Source organism: Arachis hypogaea, chromosome 8 (assembly GCF_003086295.3).
Source record: "Arachis hypogaea cultivar Tifrunner chromosome 8, arahy.Tifrunner.gnm2.J5K5, whole genome shotgun sequence".
In the NCBI taxonomy this organism is placed as follows: domain Eukaryota; kingdom Viridiplantae; phylum Streptophyta; class Magnoliopsida; order Fabales; family Fabaceae; genus Arachis; species Arachis hypogaea.
In genome coordinates, this window is record NC_092043.1 from 516,651 (window position 1) to 538,778 (window position 22,128).

The 22,128-nt window shown below is 30.8% G+C and overlaps 1 long non-coding RNA gene across 1 annotated transcript; it reads left to right on the forward strand.

The window, feature by feature from the left end:
* Nucleotides 1–18,765: 18,765 nt before the first annotated feature.
* LOC140174769 (uncharacterized) lies at nucleotides 18,766–22,066 on the forward strand. Its single transcript, XR_011864379.1, has 2 exons — nucleotides 18,766–19,671; nucleotides 21,974–22,066. It is a non-coding gene; the product is annotated as an uncharacterized lncRNA (long non-coding RNA).
* The last annotated feature ends 62 nt before the right edge of the window (nucleotides 22,067–22,128 follow it).

The window sequence follows — 22,128 nt, forward strand, 5'->3', positions numbered from 1 at the left end:
TGGTCATGGATTTTAAGAAAATCATGACCAAAAACTACCTATGGTCACAATTTTTCAAAAAAGGGTGACCTAAAAGGGTTTATGGTCACGATTTTGAACATGACCTAAAGGGATCTATGGTCACAATTTTAAAGAGTGACCTAAAAAGTCTACGGTCACAATTTTTCAAAAAAGAGTGATGTCTATGGTCACAGTTTTTGGGGGGTGACCTAAAGGAATCTATGGTCACGATTTTGAAGAGTGACCTAAAAGAGTCTATGGTTACGGTTTTTTAAAATCGAGTTACCTAAAGGGATCTATGGTCACGACTTTTGAGAGTGACCTAAAATGGTTTATAGTCATGGTTTTATAAAAGGGTAACCTAAAAGGGGTCTATGGTCACGATTTTGGAAGGTGATGTAAAATGATCTATAGTTACAGTTTTTGAAGAGTGACCTAAAAAGGTTTATGGTCACGGTTTTGCAAAAGAGTGACCTAAAAAGGGGTCTATGGTTGCAATTTTTTAGGATGACCTAAAGGGATCTATAATTACGGTTTTGAAAAATGACCTAAAAAAGTCTATGATCACAATTTTAGAAGGTGACCTAAAAGGGGTTTATGGTCACGGTTTTGAAGAGTGACCTAAAAGGGACTATGGTCACTGTTTTAAAAAAAGGTGAACTAAAAAGGGTCTATTGATAAAGATTTTCCAAAACTCGGCAGGTGCACCAAATCGTATCAAGTAATACCACGATGAGTGGATATTATTCCTACGAGAATTAATGGACTAAGCAAGCAATGGTTAATTGGTTATTCTAATTAGATAATTGAAAACCTGTGTTTGAGAGAATTCCAGTGTCAAAAATAGAAACTTAAAGAAAAGTAAATATAAATGACTAGAGAAAGTAATATGAATGTGAGTGGTAAGATTTTGGAGATGTTCATTCTGTAGGAAATATAAATGATCTTTATGTTCATTTATTTGACGTATGCAGAGATCAATTCATGACAAATCATAAATAAGTATATTTCGATTTCTTGGCAATTTAATTTCTCTTTAATTACTTAATCGTTAAATTTTTAGTCAATTAATTAAGAAAAGAAGTTAAACACAATTTCGATTTATATTCACACAAAGTTCAAGAGTGATCCTAAGTTGAATTATATGTCACTTATTCAAACTAGTTCTAATCCAATTGAAAATAATGAGAATTATAAAGTCGTACACTTTTAACGCTCTATTCCTAGTTAGATTAAAAAATTATGAGAAAGAGCTTTCAAGCTAATTCAAATATTAAATTTTCCAAAGTAATACTAGAATACAAAATAGAGTTAGAATGTTTTTCAACAATTCAAACTCTTAGGGATGAAGAACGAAAATTTAATCATGAAATAGATCAAAGCATAAATCTCAAATAAAATAAAATATTTAAATTAATAATCTATAAAAAGATGAACAGAGCTCCTAATTTTAATAAAGGAAATTAGTTGCTCATGGTGCAAAAAAAAATAAAAAACTAGGATTGTCTAATGTGGTAAAATGTCTAAGATCCTATGATTATTTTCTTAGACCTTTTATATTCTAACCTAAACCTGATTTTCAAATTTAAAATAGAATTAAATCAAATCTTTTCTAATTAATCTAAAACTAAAATTAATTTTCTCCTTATGATTAAGATTTAAAGCTTGGTGTGTTATTTTATTAGAATCATGGACTTGCAACTTATTCTGGGAATTGAGTGAAGTGACTTGACACTTGGATAATTTGCATGGTACTTCAAGGTATTTTAGTGGTCATTGAAAGTTAGCCCAAGAAGATGGATGTGGACGTGTGCATGGCATGCATAGGCGTGTATGGGCACTGTTTTTACAAACTGAAAGGTGAGGGTCGTTTTTTGTCCAAACGAAACATCCACTATAAACATATGCATATTGCTTTGGAACTCTGAATGTTAGCTTTCTAACACCGCTAAAACTACCTCATTTGGACCTTTATAACTCAAGTTATACTCGCTAAAGTGTGAAGAGGTAAGGCTTGACAACATCTACAAATTCTCTTTGCACTTTTCTTGGGCTTGTCTTCAATTCTTGGTCCCTTCGAAGGTTGTTTCCTTTTGCATGCTACATTCCTTGGTTCTTCCAAGGGCATCTTTGGTTATCATTCTCCTCTTTTGTTCTTACTTAAAATTTTTCAACTACTTTCTAAACATATCAAACCTCAAAGCAATTCCAAAAAATATTGATTAAAGTACAAAAATCTCAATTGTAATAAGGAGATCATTAACTTTATTCAAAAAAATAATAAAGAAAATAACTAAAGATTCTCATGAATCATCTATGATCACAAGTTTGGTGGGTGACCTAAAAGATCTATAGTTAGAGTTTTAAAGAGTGACCTGATAGGAGTCTATGGTCACAGTTTTGGAGAGTGACCTATAGGTCGCAGTGTTAAAGAATGACCTAAAAGGGTCTATAGTAATGATTTTACAAAATGGTGACCTAAATAGAGTATATGATCAAAATTTCGAAGCGTTTAAACCTATTTAAAACCGATTTAAAATGACCTGGTCAAACTTAGTTAAATCTGGTTAAACTAAAAAATATTATTTTCTATACATGATTCTTTTCATTAAATGTATTACGTAAAAAAAAAGTATACTATAATATATTTTCTATGAATAAATAGTCATTTCTGATTATGAAAGATTACGCTGACAAAACTGACCATAAAAGATTCAAACTAAAATTATACCCATACAAAATAAGTTTTGTTCAGACAAAAATGACTCATTATTAAATTTTTGTTAACAATTTCGTAAGTACCCCACTCCTTTCCTCTTCCTTCTTCATCTTTCTTCCATAATCACTACCATCTTCACAATAAAATCTACCATCCCACCAGATTTACTCCTTTACTTCTACTTTTTTTTATCAACTTTACCATCACTTCCTCTTCCATTACCACTACCACTACACCTGTCATCACATTTTCATAGTCATCTTCCACCATTGTCGTCCATCATCGCAACTGTTTTTCATATTCATCATTATCCTCTACTAGCACCACCCCAATCATAGGTTTAACATCATCCATCATTAACTATATTCAACTAACAATCATAGAAAAAAAATACATATTAGTGTAAAATTTTCACAAGTCAACAATAAAATTGAGTCAAAATTCCTAAAAATATTAAAACCAGTTACATTCATAAAATGAATAAAAAAAAGACTCCAAAATTGTTTACGACGAAGCTAAAAGAGAGGGATGACGAGAATCAAAGGATGGAAAAAGCTCAATTTTGTCTTACAAGAATGCGTCAAATTGCTCTACCTCGAGAATCAGCTATGGAGGGATCTCGCTCGGACCGATAGAGCCACTGCTAACTTCCTCCGATCAAATCTAGAACAAGTCCTCACTCACGTCGTCACCGACGACCACCGCCAACACCACAACACAATAACGGTTATGGTCTTATGAGGCGGAATCGAATTGGGCTAGCAACAACCACTGCCGCATCAAGGACGACGCCGACGACAAAGGAGACTCCAGCGCTGCCGCAGTCAACATGTGCAAGAAATGTGGGGAGAGACAGTCGATAGTGTTGTTGCTTCCGCCTAGGCATCTCTGTCTTGCCTTTGCACAACGTGTGAGTCACCTTTTCTTTTTTTTTTTGTCATACTTTTGTTTTTAAACATTATCCAAAATTAAATGAAATTAGGTTTGCTTTTTTTTGTTTCTTTTGGGTACCTAAATGGCAGTGTAATTATAGATAGATTTGACTCTAGAAGAAAAAAATTAGAATTTTTTTTAATGTATAGATTTGGTTTATTTTTTCATCTTTTTTAGCTCAAATCTTTTTATTCATATCTAGTGGGAGTAAATGAGTAGATACAGTGAGATGGTAGATTTTGCAGTAGAGATAGTAGTAGTTATGAAAGGAAGAGGAAATGAGGGGGGTATTTACGTAAATTTAATAATTGGTCATTTTTGTCAAGCGAAACTTATCTTATATGGTTATAATTTTAGTTTCAATTTTTTTGTAAGTTTTGTCAGTAAATGTCTATTTACACACACACACTCACTCTCTCTCTCTCTTTCTCTCTCTTCCCTTTTCGAGCTCTCGAGTTCTCTTTTTCAACTTTATTTCTCTTCGGTCGCCATCACTTACCTTCCTTCCTTGTCGCGGATAAGCACTGGTAGATTTATATAATTTTTTTGTTATTTTTTTTATTTGACTTTGTATAATTTTTAATTATTTTTTATAATTTTTATTGATTATATTAAAAAAACCAAATTAAATAAAAAAAGTTTCGAAAAAAGAATACTCAACTAAAGAAGTAATTTTTAATTAATTTTTAAAATTTTTATTGATTCTATTAGAAAGACCAAATTAAAAAAAAGTTTGTAAAAAGGAGTACTCAATTAAAGAAGTACTAAATTTTAACACATAAATTTAAATTGTATATTTAGTTTATAATTTTTTAATATTCTTTTTTAGTATTTTTTTATTTAATTTGATCTTCATAATAAAATATTTCAATAGTATAGTTTTCATAAATAATTCATATTCATCGCAATTTATTGGTAAAAATATCTCAAGTTTTACTAGCTAATAAATCAATATAGTTTGTTACAATAAATTGATATAATACAAATACGTTTGTAAGTGTACATTATATTCATTTATTCATAGGCCTATTGTCTATATAAACTGTCCTAGCTGATTGTGTTTATTTTTTTTATTAATCGTGTTATCCTAGTCCTAGTTGATTGTGTTTATTTTTTTATTAATCGTGTTATCCTAATTTTGGGTATATCTAAAATGAGCTCAACAATTATGTGATTATTGAATAAGCCACACTTATATAAATTATTAAATTTTATTACATAAAAATTAAAGGCTAATATAAAAGAAGAGCATTGATGAACTCTAATAAATATAGAATATCCTAGTACATAAATAAATATTTTAAATGACAATACTTTAATACACAATACTTTAAATGGCAATAGAATATTTTATTCTTAAATAATTAAATATAAAATATATAAATATAAAATATATGAGTATTTTTTATTTATTAAAATTAATTATTATACAACTTTTTTTATAATATTAAAAAATTATATTAAAATAATATTTTAAACTGTAACATAAAAATATAAAATAATTAAAATTTTATTTTATATTACTTGACAAATAATTAAATTATTATATTTAAAATTTATTAACTAACCACTTTTATTGATATTATTATATAATATAATTTTTTTATAAAAATATTTTAAAAATATAATTTCTTTAAAATGTTATATATAACACATGAAAATATTAACTTTTTATTTTTTTCAATTTTAAAAAAAATAGAATAAATAATATAATTTTAAATACATACCTAAATAAAAAAGTTAATATTTTCATGTATTATATATAAATTTTTTAAATTTTACTTTTACAAATCTTTTTATAAAAAATATATGATATAATAATATATTTAACAAAGTAATTAGTTAATAAATTTTAAATATAATAATCTAATTATTTTTCAAGTAATATAAAATAAATTTTAATTATTTTATATTTTTATATTGTAGTTTAAAATATTATTTTAATATTATAAAAAAAATTTACATAATAATTAATCTTTATGAATAAAAAAATATATTTTTTGTATTTATTTATTTTATATTTTTTAGAACAAAAATTTTTTTACCTTTATATAGTAAAATATGTGATAATCTTCTTAATATATATATTAGGAGTGACAAAATGGGTCGAGTCTGTCGGATCGACCCGTCGAACCCTCTAAAAAAAGTGGGTCCGGCTAAGATTTAAAACCTGTCAAATTAAAAAAATTCGCAAAATTTTTATGCAAAGTTTTTTTATAATATTAAAAAATCATATTAAAATAATATTTTAAATTGTTATACTATAACAGATGTAATATGTTTTCTGATTTCAATGTTATTATATGATTATAATTATTTAATATATAAAAAAATTACTAGATAGTATATATATCAGGGGTGGCAATTCGGGCCGACTTGCCCCGTCCCGCCTAGGCCCGCACCATAAACGGAATGGGCTGGCCCGCCCCGCCAACTAAAGTGGATATAAAATGCTAGTCCGTTTGATTTTTTTTTGAAAAATAAAATTAATTAAAATTAACTAAAAAATAATAATTAAAAAATTAAATACAATAAAAAATAGTCAAATTATAATATAATTTTTTTACTATCTTTTTTTAAATTTTTAACTTCAATAAAATTGTTCAAAATAATATTTGTCAATAGAACCATCTTTATTTTAAAAAACAAGTCACATAATTTGAACATATATATGAAATTGTAAAATAAAATAAATAAAGTCACATAATTGGAACATATATATATAATTTGGCGAACTTTTTTAATTTGATGGTTTCAATCCTAGTCCGACCCACTTTTTTTAGCGGGTTCAACAGGTCGACGTAACGGATTCGACCCGTTTTACCACCCCTAATATATATATGTTAATAAGAAGATTATCACATATTTTATTATATAAAGGTAGAGATTTTTTGTTCTGAAAAATATAAAATAAATAAATACAAGAAATGTAAGTTTTTTTATTCATTAAGATTAATTATTATACAATTTTTTTATAATATTAGAATGATATTTTAAACTACAACATAAAAATATAAAATAATTAACATTTATTTTATATTACTTGACAAATAATTTGTTATATTTAAAATTTATTAACTAATTACTTTATTAAATATATTATTATATAATATAATTTTTTATCAAAATATTTGTAAAAATAAAATTTATTTAAAACGTTATAGATAATACATGAAAATATTAACTTTTTTATTTAGGTATGTATTTAAAATTATATTATTTATTCTGTTTTTTTAATTAAAAAATAAAAAAATTAATATTTTTATGTATTATATATAATATTTTAAATAAATTATATTTTTAAAATATTTTTATGAAAAATTATATTATATAATAATATCTTTAATAAAAGTAGTTAGTTAATAAATTTTGAATATAATAATCGAATTATTTATCGATTAATATAAAATAAAATTTTAATGATTTTATATTTTTATATTACAGTTTAAAATATTATTTTAATATAATTTTTTAATATTATAAAAAAATTGTATAATAATTAATTTTAATAAATAAAAAATACTCACATATTTTATATTTAATTATTTAAGATTAAAAGATTCTGTTACCGTTTTAAAGTATTGTGTATTAAAGTATTGTCATTTAAAGTATTTATTTATGTATTGAGATATTTTATATTTATTAGAATCCATCAATGCTCTTCTTTTATATTAGTCTTTGATTTTCATCTAATAAAATTTAATGGTCTATATAAGTGTGGCTCATTGAATAAACACATTAATTGTTGAGCTCATTTTAGACATATCCCTAATTTGGGTTGCTTTTTGTACGTAAATCGTGCTAGAAAAGGTGTAATCTATACAAGGGTAATAATTTATGTAGATTTTGTAATAAAATTTTATATGTAAATCGTCTTAAGATGTGATATTTAATATAATATCTAATACACACAACTGTAAAACGATATGTATATTAATAGAGTTAAAAAATATCACATTTTAAAATTTTGTTTAAAAAATTCTGATAATATTGATTTTTTTATTTTATTTAAATAAAAAAATCATATTTCAGCTCTTATATAGCTTTAATACGAGTAACTCTGGAGTAAGAAATCTAAAAATTTCAACAACTTAAATTTTTCAATCGATAGAAAAAGTTAGGAAAATAAAATGTAGATTAGCAAACAATTTTTATTAAAAAAATCATGGGCTACACAAGTATGTTTCTTTTTTTCTTAATCCCTTGTTAGTGACAGGGGATAAATGTCAGTTTAAAATTTTTCAATAAAATTTTATTGTAAGTATAGTTTTAAACTGATAAACAATTTTTGATCAACGTTTAATTTGTTTGTCATAATGTAAACTAATAAAATAACCCAAGTATTTAAATTTCAAGTCGTCTCTCAAAAGAATTGTAGGAAAGTGTACTTATTATTGGTTGTAGAAAAGTATTTTTAGGGTTTTTGAATGATGAACAATGAATGTAAATGACAAGAAAATAAACTAACAACTAAGAAAAGTCCTAGCAAGGGTTGAGAATTGGAATTCCTATCCTCATTATCATCGTCAATTGTGATGGTAATTGCCTTTTGCTCTCACTTAGTTAACCTCTAACAATTGAAGGAAAGTCAAGTAAGCAAAATCAACTTAAGTTCATAAATCCTAATTGAAGACTAGATTTAGTGAAGCTCAGGCCAACTAGCAACTTTTAATCACCAATCAACAAGAGACTTTGACAATTCAAGAGTCTCCAAATTACTCAATCCAAGGCAAGAACACAAAAATCTATTTTAAAATCCAACCAAAAAATATTTTATCAAACACTTGGAAGGTACAAAATAAAAACATAGAAAATTAACAAGATATAGTAAAATCTAAGACTAACAATTGCAAGAGAACAATAACAACAAATTAAAGAAAGCGAAAATAAACATAAAATACCTCAAAGTGCATTAAAAAGAAATTGGGATCAACAAGGAGTCATGAACAATAAAGCAACAAGGTAAAGGAAACAACATATGAAACTAAGAAAGCAAAGAGGTAATAACAAGAAATTAAAAGAGGAACTTGAATCAAGATAAGAAGTAGAACCTAAACCTAGATGAAATTGAAAATAAAAGAAGAAACCCTAAAACCTAGAGAGAAGAGAGAGACTCTCTCTAGAATTCTACATCTATCTAAAACTAAAGTGTGTATGAATGGATGAATCGCCTTCCCTCCGGCTACACTCTGTAGCCTCTTGTCTTCCTTTTCGGACTTGAAATTGGGTCAAAAGCAGCACAGAAATTGCCCCCAGCATATTCCCTTTACTGAGGCACGTGCCGCTTGTCATGCGTACGCATCAGCCACGCGTACGCGTATGCATCTGGCCATGTATACGCATCGTTTGAACCCTGCACTGGCCACACATACGCATCAGTCACGCGTACGCGTCGGTGGGAAGATGGCGTGATCACGCGTACGCTTCAGCCATGCGCATGCGTCGGTTCCAGTCTCTCAAATCTTCAATTTCTTGTATTCCTTCCACTTTAACATTCTTCCTTTCCATCCTCTATGCCATTCTTGCTCTATAAACCCTGTAATCACTTAACAAACGTATCACAGCATTGAATGATAATACGAGAGGATTAAAAATTAGTAATTTAAAGGCCTAAAAAGCATATTTTATTATAACACAAAATTCGGAAGAAAACTTAAAAACATGCAAATTATATGGATAAGTGTGAGTAAAGTTGATAAAATCTACTCGATTCGATCCAAAATAAGTCATAAAATAGTGGTTCATCAAATCTCTCCACACTTAAACGTTAGCATGTTCTCATGCTAAACTCAAGGGAACCAAAAGAGTGAAGAAAAAATGGTAGGGCTATGCAATGCAACCTATCTATATGAATGCAACTACATGCTAAATGCTTCTACCTACTTAGTTAAAAGTAAATCAACCTCCAAGAATATATGAACAAGTAGGGCTAACATAGTATGATGATTCATGAATTCCACCAATTCAAATATCAAAATGAAATACAAATAGACTTGCAAGAAGAAAGCTCATGAAAGCTGGGAACAAGGGATTGAGCATTGAACCCTCACCGGATGTGTATCCGCTCTAATCTCTCTAGTGTTTGACGATCGATTCTCTTAATTCTCTACTAATCTTGCTCTCCAAGGCTTGCTTCTCTTCTACCAATCAACAGATATTCAATGCATAGATACAAATATCAAGAGGTCGTTTCATGGGTTGTAATGGGGTTGAGACCAAGGTAGGAATATATTTGGTTAAGTGGACTAAAATCTGAATCCTTAATTAACCTAAACTTCCCACCTAACCTAAGACAATCCATGTAATCAAAATACAAAACCTAACTACCCATTAACTATGTTTTCCACATATTCATGCATCCTAAATTCGAGTACAATACATATGCATTGCTACCACCATTTACTTTGAGGCATTTTGTCCCCTTTTATTGTTTTCTTTTTCTCTTTTTCTTCTTTTTATTTTTCTTTGATTTTCTTGGTTTTTTTCTTTTTCTTTTTTTATTCTTTTTATATATGTGGTGGATAACACATATACGAGAGATCAATGCATATGATTAAGGTATTGAATGCAAGAAATGTGCTTAACTATCTTTTTTATATTTTCAGAAAAATATACAATACCTAATTCTCAAACCAAATGTTCCCAACCTAATTTTTTCACACTTAATCATGTACACCCTCACTAGTCTAAGCTAACCAAGGATTTAAATTAAGGATATTCATTGTTTTCCACTTAGTGTTAGTGATGTGCTAAAATAAAGAACAAATGGGATAAAATAGGCTCAACATTGGTTTACAAAGGATGATGAAAGGTTAAGGTCATTTGGGTATGTGAGCTTAGTGAAACAAAGGGCTCAATCACATAAATGCATTCATACATCAAACAATGAAAATATAGAATCAAGCAAGATAAAGATCACAATCTTAGAGAGAACAGCACACACCGAATCAAAATATCGGTTGATAAGATGCAACCAATCAAATAGGCTCAAAAATCTCACTAGGCTTATGTGTTCTAGCTCTAAAACCATGTTCTAAAATAAATTTCTTCTAGCAAGTTCAACAAAATTTTTTATTCAAATTAGTAAAATGCCTTAAAACAGTTTCTTGGAAAGGAAATCATTACTTCAACCAAGTAGTCCTAACATAAAAATGGGTATAATATTTACAAACTCTAACTATCATGAAATCTATCATGCAAATTACTAACTAAAAAAAGTTAAATTATACTAACTAACAAAAAAAATTAAAGATTGGTGTTGAAAAGGGAAGTAGTTACCCATAGAAGTCAGTCTTCAACCTCCCCACACTTAAAGATTGCACCGTCTTCGGTGCATTCAAAGATGAGCAAAATGGGTACGGAATCGCCACTCTCAATGGTCTAAGGATGGTGTGACAGGGGCGCCTCCATGTCCACCTCTTGATGCTTTTCTGTGCCATAAATCGAAGTGGACTCCGAAGTGTCGGACTCCTCCAACGGGGGGATAGACGACTAAGGTGCGTCCTCTCTCGGTGATTGTCCTGAAAAGGAGGAAAAGGGGGGAAACAGGAAGCTTAGAGAGAAGGACAAAATATTAAGAAAGTGCTAGAAAAGAGTAAAGCCAAACAAGAATAGGGTGTTTCCATTACATGGTAGCTACAACATGTAAGGGAGAAAGTAATAAAAGCATTAAGGCATATCACTAACACTAGATGCACGAGTCAAGAGGTACACAAGTATAGACCAAGAAAAGAGCAACTCAAGCATCGAAATTAATAAAGATAAACATATGCAAGAATAGTGAAGACATGAGAAAAAGCACAGACCATTCTAACTCCAAAGGAATGAAGCACAAAGATAAACGAATACAGATTTAGAGAGGAATAAACCACCACTTCATGCATGATGTTACAAAAATGGCAAGGTTAGAATGCACAAGGAATGCATCACCAAGCAATAAGAGGCACCAAAATAATCCTTTAGATTCACAAAAATTAAGGATGAAATAACCAACACCCATGTAAAAAAAATAACAAGCCAAGAAGATAAAGAAGAGGAACTAACTACAAATAACAAACTAAATAGCAATGAATAACAAAAACGTAAACATATGTAACAAGCAAAAGAAAGTAGAAAGAGGGGGAAGGGAAAAGTAAAAATTTTAGAAGAGGGGTGGAAGAGATTGAGAGGAGAAAAGAAGGAAGGAGAAGGGAGAAAGAAGGAAAGAAGAAAGAAGAAAGAAATGGGGGAAGGGAAGCGACGCGCACGCGTCGTCCACGCGTACGCGTGGAAAGCAGAAGGACGAGGCGACGTGTACGCGTCAATCCCGGGTACGTGTGGAGACTTTTCGTGCTCTTCGCACAACGCCCGTATGGTTCCATCACAACTCTCTGTTTTTTGTACCATACAGGAGCAGCATCAAAATTTGGGCGTCGATGTGCACGCGTCGGTCACGCCTACGCGTGACAGCCTTTTTTTTTTACATGAAAACAGGGAAAAAACAATCAAGCACAATTTAGGCACCTACATAAGTAAAATACTACAAAAACACTTAAAAATTCAAGGCAACCACAAGATTGCCAACATATCTAATCAAATTCAAGAAACTCCTACTATATCTAATCAAACATTTCTACTCAAAAAGATGAAAATGAAGTGAAAGAAGATGCAAACTAGGAAGATCATACCATGGTGGGGTGTCTCCCACCTAGCACTTTTATTTATTGTCCTTAAGTTGGACATTTGGTGAGCTCCATGTCATGGTAGCTTGCGCTTATATTCATCCTTGAACTCCCAAGAGTACTTGATCTTCAAGTGGTTGTCAAAATTTCCAACCGATTTCACTAAGCCTTGGTGAGGTTCTCCATAAGATATGAGCTCTCAAAGTTGGCATTCATATTGTAATCCATAATCCCATATCTTATTTTCACACCCGTCTTCAAATTGATTCGTGTAATTTCATTCGGGTGGTAAGCAAGTCGAATTCTCAATGAAGGACCAAACTCTTTTCTTAGACCCATCCAAATAAGCACTAAACCAATCCTTGCATCTAGCTCTAGCTCTTGAAATCTCAACATTGATGAGTTTTGATTTGCAACGCCAACCACTAAACATCCTTCTCTTACGCTTCATTCCACAAAGTCTCATAAGTTGACCATCTGTTTTAAGTACACCATACTCAAGTGGGACAATAAAGCTAAGAAAAACAAGTTTACCCACTCAAATGGAGGAGTAGAAGGTGACCTAGGTAGAGAAGTCTCCAATGATCTTGACAAAGCAAATTCCACTCCCGTCCATACTTTTTGAAGGATTTCCACCTCTTGACATAATGCTTCGATTTCAATCATTTTCTCACTAAGTTCCCCCAACTCTTCTCCGTCACTCAAATCATAAACCAGAGGTTGAGAGAATTCTATCTCAACTTCACTTTCAATTTCATCGGGAGAAGGTTCTTCAAACTCAAGGAGTTCACTTACGGATGCAAATTCATCACTAGGAGGACTTGATTCATGATCATCATCACCAAGGGAGCTCACTTCTTGCTCTATTCTTTTCAATTCTTCATAGGGAACATGCCTTGGAGGTTGTGCACTATCCTCCTTAACATCAATTTCGAGCTTCTTGGAGGAATACTCTACAACTTTAGATTCCCATGGAGTTTCAACATCTCCTAAGTCTTCAACCACTTCTTCTTCTTCAACAATTACGGCTTCCTCCAATTGTTCTAATACAAAGTCACATTTCTCATTTTTCACCGGAGTTTCTAATCTCTCCTTCATGCTACACTCCTTATTAGATTCTCCACATGCGGCCATGGGGGTACTTTGAGTGTCCCAGCGTAGGGAGGCTAAATTATTTACTACCTCGGTCAAGGTAGCCATGAGTTCTAGTGTCCTCCTGGTGGACGAAATTGTGATCCTCAAAGTTGGTCTCTTTGTATTTGTATGAAATCAAAAATACCCCAAAGAGATCATGGTGTGATAAATTGGGATCTTAGTAATCCCTGGTGTGATCATAACTCCGTTCAACTTAACCAGCAAGTGTACTGGGTCATCCAAGTAATACCTTACGTGAGTAAGGGTCGATCCCACAGAGATTGTTGGTATGAAGCAAGCTATGGTCACCTTGTAAATCTCAGTTAGGCAGATTAAATTGGTTTATGATGAGTTCGAAAATTAATAATAAATAGAAAATAAAAAGGGATAGAAATACTTATGTAAATCAATAGTGGGAATTTCAGATAGGCGTATGGAGATGCTGTACTCCTCTCGAATCTCTACTTTCTTCTTACATTCATCCAATCCTTCTTATTCCTTTCCATGGCAAGCTGTATGTAGGGCATTACCGTTGTCAATGGCTACATCCCATCCTCTCAGTGAAAATGGTCCTATGCTCTGTCACAGCACGGCTAATCATCTATCGGTTCTCAATCAGGTTGGAATAGAATCCCTTGATTCTTTTGCGTTTGTCATCACGCCCAGCCTTCAGGAGTTTGAAGCTCGTCACAGTCATTCAATCCCAGAATCCTACTCGGAATACCATAGACAAGGTTTAGACTTTCCGGACCCTCATGAATGCCGCCATCTATCTAGCTTATACCACGAAGATTCTGTTGGGGAATCTAAGAGATATGCGCCCGGCCTAGAGTAGAACGGAAGTGGTTGTCAGTCACGCGCGTTCATAGGTGAGAATGATGATGAGTGTCACGGATCATCACATTCATCAAGTTGAAGTGCAACGTATATCTTGGAATAAGAATAAAAGAGAATTGAATAGAAAGTAATAGGAATTGTATTGAAACTTGAGGTACAGCAGAGCTCCACACCCTTAATCTATGGTGTGTAGAAACTCCACTGTTGAAAATACATAAGTGAAAGGTTCAGGTATGGCCGAATGGCCAGCCCCCTGAATGATCAAGAGACCGAATGATCAAAGACTACAAAGTCAAAAGATTAAACTATCAAAAGATGTCTAATACAATAGTAACTTATCCTATTTATACTAGACTAACTACTAGGGTTTACATGAGTAAGTAATTGATGCATAAATCCACTTCCGGGGCCCACTTGGTGTATGCTTGGGCTGAGCTTGATCTATCCACGAGCTGAGGCTTTTCTTGGAGTTGAACTCCAAGTTATAACGTGTTTTGGGCGTTCAACTCCGGATCATGACGTGTTTCTGGCGTTTAACTCCAGACAACAGCATGTACTTGGCGTTCAACGCCAAGTTACGTCGTCAATTTCTAAATAAAGTATGGACTATTATATATTGCTGGAAATCTCTGGATGTCTACTTTTCAACGCCGTTGAGAGCGCGCCATTTGGAGTTCTATAGCTCCAGAAAATCCATTTCGAGTGCAGGGAGGTCAGATTCCAACAGCATCAGCAGTCCTTTTGTCAGCCTTTTTCAGAGTTTTGCTCAAGTCCCTCAATTTCAGCCAGAAATTACCTGAAATCACAGAAAAACACACAAACTCATAGTAAAGTCCAGAAATGTGAATTTAACATAAAAACTAATGAAAACATCCCTAAAAGTAGCTTGAACTTACTAAAAACTACCTAAAAACAATGCCAAAAAGCGTATAAATTATCCGCTCATCACCTCCCTTGAGCTTCACATTGCTCTTGAAGTAATGAAGTGAGAGAATCATCCATTGGGGCTTGGGGTGGATAGGAGAGTTCATTATGTGGGAGAAAAGATTCATAATAGGAAGGTGGTTCATCTTGATAGGGATATTGAGGTGGTATATGTGAGAATGGTAGTTCTTTGGAGTAATTGTATTGGAATGTGGGTGGTTCTATAGGTTTTCTTTCATAGTGGTCACAAGGGTGAGGTATGGGTAATTGGTTGTATGGGAGTATGGATCATAGGATGGTGCTTGGTAGATGGCTTGTCAGGTAGGTTGAGAACTATGTTGTGAACTTGGTTCATAGGAGTATGCATTATAGGATGGAGTATGATCATTATGAGCCGAAGGAAATTGGTATGGATACCAAAAAATTTGTTCATGAGCATGTGATTCCTCCCTTGATTGGCTTCGAATCCCATAGCACATATCATCATTAAAGCTTGTATTTTCTGCAACATAGTTATAACCAAACTCATAGTTAAAAGGATGAGAATTCATAATAGCAATAAAAAATAAAAAGAAAAGCTGACAAAAGTAAGCAGACAAAGTCCTAAAACTAACAAAAACTAACAAGGAAGCAAAAGACGAACATATTCACAATATATACAATAACCAATAATATGGCACACATTTGCAATTCTCCGGCAACGGCGCCAAAAACTTGACGGATGATAAATGTTGGTTTAGAATTTCTTAATAAAATTTCATTGTAAGTATAGTTCTAAACTGACAAACAATCCTCGGTCAACGTTTAATTTGTTTGTCACAATGCAAACTAATAAAAATAACCGAAGTATTTAAACCTCAGGTCATCTCTCAAAAGAATTGCAGGAAAGTGTACTTATTATTAGTTGTAGAAAAGTATTTTTGGGATTTTTGAATAATGAATAGGGAATGTAAATGACAAGAAAATAAACTAACTAAGAAAAGTCCTAGCAAGGGTTGAGAACTAGAATTTCTATCCTCATTATTATCGTCAATTGTGATGGTAATTGCATTTTTCTCTCACTTAGTTAACCTCTAACAATTGAAGGAAAGTCAAGTGAGCAAAATTAACTTAAGTTCACAAATCTTAATCAAAGACTAGATTTAGTGAAGCTCAAGCCAACTAGTAACTTTCAATCACCAATCAACAAGAGACTTTGACAATTCAAGAGTCTCAAAATTACTCAATCCAAGCCAAGAACACAAAAATCTATTTTAAAATCCAACCAAGCATTTTATCAAACACTTGGAAGGTACAAAATAAAAATATAGAAAATTAACAAGAAATAGTAAAATCTAAGACTAACAATTGCAAGAGAACAATAACAACAAATTAAAGAAAGCGACAATAAACATAAAATGCCTCAAAGTACATTAAAAAGAAATTGGGATCAACAAAGAGTCATGAACAATAAAGCAATAAGGTAAAGGAAACAATATATTAAACTAAGAAAGTAAAGAGGTAATAACGAGAAATTAAAAGAAGAACTTGAATCAAGATAAGAAGTAGAACCTAAACCTAGATGAAATTGAAAATAAAAGAAGAAATCCTAAAACCTAGAGAGAGGAGAGATACTCTCTCTCTAGAATTCTACATCTATCTAAAACTAAAGTGTGTATGAATGGATGAATCACCCCTCTAGCTCCACTCCGCAACCTACTGTCTTCTTTTTCGGGTTTGAAACTGGGTTAAAAGCATCACAGAAATCGGCCCTAGTGTATTTCCTTTACTGAGGCACATGCCGCTTGTCACGCGTACACATCTGCCACGTGTACGCATCAGTCATGCGTATGCGTCGGTAGGAAGATGGCGTGATCACGCGTACGCTTCAGTCACGCGCACGCATCGGTTTTAGTTTATCAAATCTTTAATTTTTTGTGTTCCTTACACTTTAACATGCTTCTTTTTCATTTTCTATGCCATTTCTACTGTAATAACTTAATAAACGTGTTATTGCATCGAATAATAATACGAGATGATTAAAAATTAGTAATTTAAAATCCTAAAAACATGTTTTTAATTATATCACAAAATTCAAAAAAAATTTAAAAATATACAAATTATATGGATAAATATAAATAAAATTAATAAAATCTACTTAATTCGATCCAAAATAAGTGATGAAATAGAAATCAATCAGCAGAGACATTATATTCTTAGAACACATTAAATTTGTTTAGAAAAAAACTATACAAAAATTGGCGATTGAGACTCACAGTCAAGAGAAGAAGAATGAAAAAGTAGATGGGGGAGGCGACAGAAATGGTCAGACTGTAACAGAGTGTGATTAGTACCATACACCAAACATGGCTGCTTCTTCAGACTAACCCACTTCCACATGCCCTTTTCTTTTCCTTTTCACTTCTATTTAGACTTTGGTCCACGCCCTTCTAACCATGGTTACTCCTTCCTACTTTTACACTTCGGACTACTTCACCCTCATGTCTCTCTCTCATCTATCAACTAAACTGTAATTTACATCTATTTTTAAAAAAATTTTTTTAAAAAAATATTTTTTATGTAATAAATAAATAAAAAAATATTTTTATATTATTATATCCAAACATAATTAATAAATAAAAAATTTTTTTTACATAAAATATTCAAATATAAAATTATTTTTACTTCTCTATAAGATCTTTTAAAAAAAGATAACTCAAAAAATTTTTTTTCTTAAAAGCTCACCAAAATAAACCCACATTAAGTACTAATAATATAAGTAAGGCGATTATAATTAGATAATTAATAGACAACTAAGTCACTAAAGAAGTTATTTTTTAAGGATTTTTTATTTAATATATTAAAAAATATTTTTAAACTAGTTAAAATATTTCTTTAGCTAAATATTAAAAGAGAAATTCTCATAGACTAATAATTTTTAGTATTTTTAATTATTATTTAACTAATATAAATAAATTATTTTTAACAAACAAATTTTATTAATTTATATATATAAATTTTAAAAAAATATAAATATAAATTATATTAATTCATGTACGTAAAATTTTTATAAATATAAGTGTAAATTATATATTTTTTATATACAATTTTTATAAATATAAAAATAAATTATTACTTATCAAATAATAAAAAAATAATAATATTTACTGAATATGTAGTATTAATTATGTTAAAAATAGCTTCGTCAATTTGATATGTATGAACAAAAATAATTAAAGAAGTGACTACTCTAATTAAAAAAACGATTTTACTAGCTGAGAATCAATTTAGAATAGAGTCAATTAGTTAAAATACAGAAGATATATTATAAAAAAAAGTCCTCCACTTTTTTTAATTTTTAAAATTTTAAAATTAAAAATATAAAAAATTAATTTGAATTAGCTTATTTTCTAATTGATTCCTTAAACTTTTTCTTAAAAAAAAATGATATGGCGTGGGTTGAAGTGCACCATATACGGAGAGAATAGACAAAAATAAAAGAAAAAAATATAATTATTTAAAAACTCTTTTGAGATTTTATGATTATTTGTATATATTCTATTACTGTATTGGACTGATACCCCAATATTCAAAGAGGTGTAAAGCTCAGAAGAAGAGGGTTGTACTGTACTCTGCTTGCTTTTATAGAGCGTTTCCAGATTCTGGATTCTGGTCAAAGATATATTGGTTCACTCTAGTCTACTCTACTCGTTGCTTGCTTTTAACACAGAGAGAGCAACTGAAAGAAGTCTTCACTATAGAGATTATTTAATTTAAAGAAAGTTGATAATATAATATATATTGATTTGGTGATATATAGATATATATATATATAGATTAGTTGGAGACTTGGAGTAGCGGAGCTTCTTATTATTGAGTATTGTGATAAGAAGAAGTTGTATGTGTGTATTTATGGGAAATAAGAAGAAGAAGCGACAAAAAACGAAGGAACTTTCGGTAGCAATAGCCGAGGCTTCAGCATCAGCATCAAGCGAGAAAGGGGGGCAACATGAACAAATTATTCAGCCTCGAAGAAAACGAGGCAGACCTCGTAAGATTATTGTGGAAAACAAAATCATCATCCAAGAGCAAAACGTACACGAATCCATACAACAAGAATTACTAGAAGCTTCTACAGCAACGCAAGCCACAGCCAAGAAAGATGAAGGTGAAAAACAACTACAACCTTTTCAGCTGCAACAAGAGGGAGATGAGGATGCTCTTCCACCCCCGAAAGCAAGAAGCAGGGCTAGGCGTAAAAGCAAACCCAGAAAAAGCGCTTGAATATTTATATTAATTAATCACTATTACTCTACTTTTTTTTTTAATTTTTATTTATTTATTTATCTTCTTCTGCATCATATATAACACTTATCTCTTTCCTTTTCTTCTCCAGAACACAAAAGAAATAGAAATGATTGGATTCCTTGGTTTGGCAATATTTTTTCCTCCAAAGGATATGATTGATATCAAACATCAAAGGCCGTAAGTATTCAAACAAGTTTGATATATGATCTTTTCAGGTTCTTAATTAAGTATTTGTTTATCTAATTGTTCCTCTGTTAATTAATGAATAGTGCTTATTATATATGTGTGGTCCATATAATTATATATTATGGATTTACTAACGACTAGCTAGTTACTGGTGGGCATGATGAACAAATTATATTAGATTAGTTCGATTAGTTATCTTCTAAATAATAATGATCCGAACAATTCTTAGTGGGATACAAGGTACTTATAATTCATTAATTCTCACAAATGTTATTCATGTTTTCGATAAACAATATCATGATGACCGAATATTGTTAGTACGTAGTAGTGATTGACGCAACTTGCATGGAAGCTGAGCGATTCATCGATCTGTTTGCGGGGTGTGATTGTGTTAGAAATAAGAACAGAAAAAGAGAGCCGGATTTAGACAAAGAGGAAAAAAAAGGTGAAGAATGTAATAGCCGCCTCATAGAACCAATGGTTGATAGGGAAGGTGCCACGTTGCGACTGATGACGTGGCACCTGTACCCCTTTCCTTGCGTGCGACTTTCGTGGCTCCAGGTCTTCTGCTTTTAGTAATGAAAAATGTGGGAGGACTTTAAAAATTTATTAATTTTGGATTTTAGTTAATTAATATTTAAAAATATAGAATAAAATATGTTATTAAATTATTAGATTAAAAAAATTAAATCGATGATTAAAAATAATAATAAAAAATTTTTTTAGCATTTTTTTAGTAATTATGATCGTCTCTATGATGCTTTTTATTTTGCTCTATGTTCTGATATAATTAATATTTAATAGTAATATAAATTATTTTTATTATTTAAAATTAAAATAATTATTCTCCGTTTCAATACTCAATAACACCCCATACTCAGTTACTCACTGTTAGCTACTAGGTTTGTGGATTTTTTTTTTTTTATCTTTTTAGTTACAATATTATTCGATCTTTTTAGAAAAAGTTCTTAAGGGGGAAAATTAGCTATCCTGGTATGAATTAAAAAAAGGGAATAGACACTAGAGAAGCTTTGATTTTTAATTATGCGATAGAAAAAATGGAAATCTAAACCGGTTTATAAACGTCAACATGCATCCCAGAAGGAAAGGAAACAACGCTTCTGATAAAGGAATCAATAGTTAATATTAATTATTATTCAATTCTGCTATCATGCTGTTTCAGGTTCTAGTGTTTTGGTTAACGTCGGAATAACGAATTAGTTATTCTTATATGCTTTGTCCTACAACGTTAATATATTAAAAGTTACAAAAGTAAATGGAAGTTAAGACTAGTCTGCAATCTATCCATGGCGGTTCTTTCATGGGTTAAAGGAAGCTGGCAATGGATGATAATTGAAAATTCGACAGCAATAGCAAGACATAGTTGCAGCTATGTTAAAGCGTGTTTCAGAAGAAAAAGGACTGTACTTGCTGCAAAATAAGGGTTGCCTCCGACAAATTCATCTTTAAAAATTTTAAATTAAATTTTAAATTAATCATATTAACCTTTTTGTCACTTCGATTATTGATGGCGGCAAAATTTTGTGATATAATATGTTAAGTGACAATTCAACACATTTAGTAGTCCTAATTTACTTCTAACAGGATAAATTTATAAAATTAGATTAAATCAACTCTAAATTAAAAGAATTTTTAATACCTTAAAGTCCTTTAATTTGAAGTTAATTTGATATAATTTTATAAATGAATTATTTTCTACATACAAACATTTTTCCATACAAGTTATACAAGTCATTTATACTCACGTCATTTTCACGTTTTTTTTTTCCTCTTTTTCTTCTTCTTTTTTCGTGCTTCCTCTTCCTCTTCCTCCTCTTCTTCTTCTTCTTCTTCTTCTTCTTCTTCTTCTTCTTTCTCCGTTTCTCTTCTTTTTTTCGTAATTTTTCTCTCTCGTTATCGTCGTCATCAACACCACCTTTTCCTCCTTTTTTTATTGAAATTTCTTCTCCTCTTTTCGTTCTCTTTCCCCTTCATCAAATCACTAGAAAAAACAAAGAAGCATTATTCAAGATACTGTTTTACTGTTCTTCTAGATTTTTTTTCTAGATTATCTCTGCCATGTGCCTCATCCTTAACAAACAAAACATTAAAAGATTTCAAGGAGAAATATACTGTCTCCCTCCTATATTGGGTATATTTCTGTAATTCTTTGGGTGTATTTCTGTAATCCTTTGGATGTATTTCTGTAATCGTTTGGGTGTATTCTTGTAATCGTTCGGGTGTATTTCTAAAGTTCCATCATCTTCAAAACAATTTCAAAACTTGATTTCAGAAACCATGAAAATCGAAAAAAACAGAAGGAGATCGAAGGCAAAGAGAGAACGCACGAAGGAAATCGAACAAATTTGACAATAAACTCGAAAAAGGAAACGAAGATGAAACACGCGAAGATGGTTCAGTGACGCGCGTGTTAGATTTGGCCCAACT